Here is a 5,321-nt window from a genome sequence, read left to right as displayed (position 1 = left end):
CCCTGGGCTAGGTGTTCAGGGCATGATGCAGCTCTACTACAGAATGAGGATTTAAAGAGCTTTTTGTTTTCTTTCTCATTGCATGGAGGTAAAGACTTTTCTGGTATTGATAGAAAGTAAAAGTTGTGCCATGTTGACAGTACAGATGAGACAAGGCACGGCATTAACTGTTCCATCTGGTGTTTCTTAAATAGGACAAATTATTCTTAGAGCTCTGTGAAGTGTCTGCTTCATCTCACAAGAGTTGGAAATGACTGGGCCTCTTAGTGAACTCAATAGGTAGAAGATGTGACTTTTAAAGCTAGATGAGAAAAAAGTGGAGACATAAGGCATATGGAGAAGAAATGTCTAGCAAGGGATTCTGTTTCTATGAAAATTCAACAAATAGGAGTTTTTGTTTTGTTTTTTAACAATAATCACAATTCTGTTCCCAATCCCAAAACCTTATTTTTAATAAAAAGCCATATTTGTCCTCTTAAATAATCCTTTTGAGATTATTATTACAATTTATTATTTGCAATGATAAACTCAGCAATCCACAGGTGTTTAGCTGAAATATCAAAGCCACTATCTCTGCATGTGGTTCATAACATTTTTGGCAGCTATTTCTGCAGTAAAGCTTCCTTTCTATCCTCTAGTCTGGGCACTGAAAAAGCTGGTACATTGCAATGGGCCCTGTGTAATTGGATGGCTGTGAAGTTATCTCAGATTATTCTCGTTTTTCTGTTTTACAACATTTTTTGTCTTATTAATTGCTTTTTTCAAGCTAAACGTTAGATAGCACAGGTTTTTGATCAGAAAGTCTTTGGAAATTTTCTTGGGAATCACCATGTTATAACATAAAGTTTAAAAAGCAAGCTTCAAAAGACCAATCCTAGATTGTGATTAACCTGATGAGTCATATTGGCAATCAGATCCAAGAACAGTAGAGTTCAAGTGTAATTTACTTGGTTTCTTATGTCTCCACGTGTTTATGGAAAGGGCTCATTCACTATAGTACCAAAACTTTAAAATAACTAGGAATTACATATTTTTAAAAGACTATAAACTTATACTAGAAGATAGAGAAAATATTGAAAAACAGAAGTATAACAAGATTCTGGTATAGAAGATTCATGTGGTAAATATATCTTTTCCTGAGTGAATCTATAAATTCAATGTAATAATTACAATAAAAACCCCAGAGGGGCTTTAATGTAACTTGACTCTAGAGTTCCTCTGGAACAGAAAGTTTGTAAAATAGTTAAGAAAGTATCAAGAAAACAATAAATAAGAAAAATACCAATTGTTCTGTTTACATGATTATTGATATTGGTGATTATTTCCTGGACAGTTCAGTTTGCTTTATGAACAACCCATAGGTCTTTTTAAAATTAGTCCAAAAGTTATATTTTTTTCCAGTTCAAGAGATTTATGTCACATTTCACCAGTGCCTTTCTGGATGAATTAATTTTGTACAAGTCAACTCCCCTTAAAGTTTTATTAGTATGATTTTATAAGAACAAGACTGTAGTATGTTTGCCACAAAATAATGCTTTAAAGATTTTATTATTTTTCATTATTTTACACAAAAATCTCTAAGGCTATGAAGTAATATCGATTAGTTTTAATAGTAAACTAAATAGTGAAACCGAAGTTAAAATTATTTTTCTAATTTTAAGTAGTCTCTGAATAAACCCATGACCAGGATAAATATTTTGTCATTACAAAAAATAATAAATCAATTTAAAAATGATCATCTGTATATGGTCATGCTTCACTGTAAAACAAATTAGTCTATTCCTGGACTCTTAACTCTGTGTCAATAACATCTTACAAGAGGATTCAAGCAGAGAAACAGATGCAAATTTATTGTCTAATTTACACTTAATGAGATGATGGGAGTTGAATCTGTGAACTACTTTTCTTCTTTCATGACCCATGAAAGGAGTTCTAAGGAAAGCTGGTGGTTTCAGAACATGATATATTTTGAAAATATTCTATTGTATGGGATCTTGAATTTTATCCTAGACTGCTCCAATGAACTATCTACAAACAGGCCAAGGTAGCACTTGAAATGGATGTTTTACTAAAGATTCTATATCAAAGTAAAGTTAAATCAAGCTGAGACAGAATGATGTTCTTCTACATTAACTGAGTTTCTGGTGATCACTATTTTGCATTTAGCAGTCTTGGGCTTCTAACAGATTCTTTGTCCTGGGCCCTCACTGAGTATGTTTTTCCAGGGGGTACTTTCTTCTGCTGCGACAGAAACCCTCTCCCTGAAGAAGGCAGCCCTCCCCAGACCAGGGGTATTGCAGGCAACAAGGAGCTTTCACAGGGCAGCCATGTCTTGCTCCTCTACCACCTCTTCCTGAATATGGAGAAGTTCATCTTGGGCTGATCCCTGAGGAATTCTTCCATTTTCTTTATCCTAAAACTGGTATAACAGGACCTTATGTGTTTGGAACTGGACTTAGGTTGTATGCTCTTTCCAAAGAAATATATGTGATTACCCCAGAGATCTTCTCTACCATATCAGTAGTAGAGTTACTTATCTTTGTAATTAAAAAATACGGTGCCTTTGTTGGAGAATTTGCTGATAAACTGAATGAGCAAAAAAAAAAAAAAAAAATTGCCCGACTAGAAGAGGTGAAGGATGCTTCCATCAAACAATTCCAGGATACCATTGATTTGGAGAAGTGACAGCAGGCTGTGGGTCACAAGTGCCATTACCTTTTTGATGCCAAGAGGAATAACATTGCTATGACTTTGGAGAATACTCTTCGGGAATGGCTGTATCGAGTATATAAGGAGGTAAAGAATCACCTGTACTATCATATCTCTGTGCAGGTTATGATGTGTGGAAAGGAACAAGAGCACACGATAAACTGGGTGGAAAAGCATGTGGTAGTGAAGCAAATGGTGCACAGCACAGCTAGAAAAGAAAATTGCCAAGTGCCTTGCTGATCAAAAGTTGTTCATAAAGAAGGCTCAAGCATGAGCAGTCCTGTAAATTTATCTATCCCAATTGAGACAGCTAAAATCCCTTGACCTACTAAATGGAAACTAGTCTATGTGACGAAATCTTTCTGTATTGCTGTCTACTGAAGTTATGGTTTACCTTGCCTAAACATAAAAAGTTTGAGTTTCCTATACTGAGAGAACTAAATCTATTGGCCAGTCAGATGTTTCTCATCCTCCTTACTCCACATTTTGAGTTGTTCTATGATCACTTTTAAATAAGTAGTTTGCCTTTATTAAAACTGTCTGGTTAAAGATTATCAAGCTATAGTTTAAATTTGTAATGAACTCCACCATATTGTAATAAAGTAACAGTTGGGAAAAAAAGGAAGCAATCTTGGGATGTAGAAAGAATGTTCCAACCATCTTGTGAGGCTCAGTTTTGTGAGTAAAATACAGCTGATGAGGCTGGATATAGAATTGGGATTTGGGCCAGATTTACAGATAAGAGGAACTGCAATGACTATATTTAATAATTTATTCAAAACTATTTATTGAGTGCCTCCGATGGGCCATGCATCTTGTTGGATGTAAGGATACAGTGATGAACAAGATCAGCAGGGCCACATATTCCAGGAGCTTATTATTCAGTTGATGGGGAAAGGCATACTCTATTTCGTGTGAAAATTCCTTGTAATGTTGAAATAGGGTAATATCTGTAAAGAGTGTGACAAGCTGTATTTGCTCAATAAACATTATTTTTTTCCCTTCTGCTTTGCATCTTTTTGTACTGGATATCTATTTGTGATCAGTTGCCAAGAAGATTTAGCATTCATGCAACTTTCTTTTTGACTGTTAATTGAATGTAGGTCATGAACTTATCAGTGATGTCGAGAAAAAGATGACTACACAAGTGTACTCTGTAACTCATGAGCAAATAAAAGAGAGAAGCATGTGTACATAGTGGGAAAGCAGCCATTTCAAAGGTAGACATCCAGATAAGTCATGGGATAATTCAGAGAGGTTAGAAGAAAGTGGTTCAGAATCTCTCCCCACTCAATCAATTGATTATAAGTGATATAGATCCCCTTGCTAATATCATAGTGGTATCCTTGGAAACTCATAGTTCTGATGAGAATGATAGGAGCCAAATTTCAAGTTATTGGGTTATTTAGATTCACCTCCAGGGTCTTCCATCCTTTCTGAGAAAGCATCACTTTAAGGAGAAATGGAAAATGAGAGATTATTGTCTGAGAATGACTGCAGGCTCTTTAAGCCAGTGACGATGTCTGTGCAAGGCAGGGTTGGCTAGGCTAGCAGGTGGATTCAAGATGCACTAGATTAAAAGGCAGTAAAATCTTTCAAGCAGCCATTTAAACCACACTGTTCTAGACTTATTCCAACAATTACTGTTAAAGACTTAGCAAGTTCTGCTACATTAACTCTTTGACCTGGTTCACTTCTGCTATGCAATACACCCCTTATGAACTGCTTGATAGCTCTGGACCAAAGGCTGTGCCTCCTTGACCTGGGCTTATCCTTATGTTGCACATGAAAGAACTGATTTGTCTTACAGTGTCAATGTCTTCATTCCTTATTCACTTAACAACATTGGCTTTATCGAGTACTAACCACGTGTCAGATACTCTTCTAGACACCAAGGATACAGCAGCGAAAGAAACAGACAAAAACACCTGCCTTTGTGGATATGATTTTGTATTGTGTGTGGTTTGGGATAGGGAGAAATACATAAACATAAAAGTTAAATTTTATAATATTTAAAATGTGTAAAACATAGATCAAAGTAAGGGGATCAGGAGGGATGAGGGAGAAGAAATCTTAAATGGGATGGTGACATTAAGGTAAGAGTTCAGCCAGACTTAAGAGAGAGTGTGTCAGGAAGATATCTAGAAAGAGTATTCCAAGCAGAAAAAAACAGATGAAGATGCCTGAGGCAGGAATGTGTCTGGTGTGAGAGAAAATCATGAAGAAAGTGACTGTGGCTGGAACAGAGCAAGAGGGGAGAAATGAAGGAAGGAGGTTAGAGAAGGACTAACCTCCTTCCTTCATTTTTGTAGGTTTTGTAGAGTCTTGTAGGCCATAATAAGACCTGTCAGTTTCCACTTTTGCCTTGCCATGTATAATGCCTCTGTTACTTGGCAACCATCAATCTTTTGCACTTGTTTCAACACCTAACAAGGGTCAGTTTATGATACTTGATTATCTAAGCATATGGAAAGAATGACGGGAAGGCAGAAAGAGAAGGGTTCATGGTCTCCACAAAGTTGCTGATTGGTTAGACAAATGCTAAGATTGATTGTTGGCAATTGATGAGTGGTTTGTAGTTGGTTTTTGCTATCTGAAGGCACGAATGCACC

The 5,321-nt window shown here is 36.3% G+C and overlaps 1 pseudogene; it reads left to right on the top strand.

The window, feature by feature from the left end:
* The first annotated feature begins 2,213 nt into the window (after nt 1-2,213).
* Nucleotides 2,214-2,983, top strand: LOC116810789 (ATP synthase F(0) complex subunit B1, mitochondrial-like; annotated as a pseudogene).
* The last annotated feature ends 2,338 nt before the right edge of the window (nt 2,984-5,321 follow it).

The sequence above is a fragment of the Hylobates moloch genome, unplaced genomic scaffold, assembly GCF_009828535.3.
Source record: "Hylobates moloch isolate HMO894 unplaced genomic scaffold, HMol_V3 SCAFFOLD_1, whole genome shotgun sequence".
NCBI classification, from domain to species: domain Eukaryota; kingdom Metazoa; phylum Chordata; class Mammalia; order Primates; family Hylobatidae; genus Hylobates; species Hylobates moloch.
Note: the sequence above shows the minus strand (reverse complement) of the source record. Positions and strands in the feature narration are given on the sequence as shown.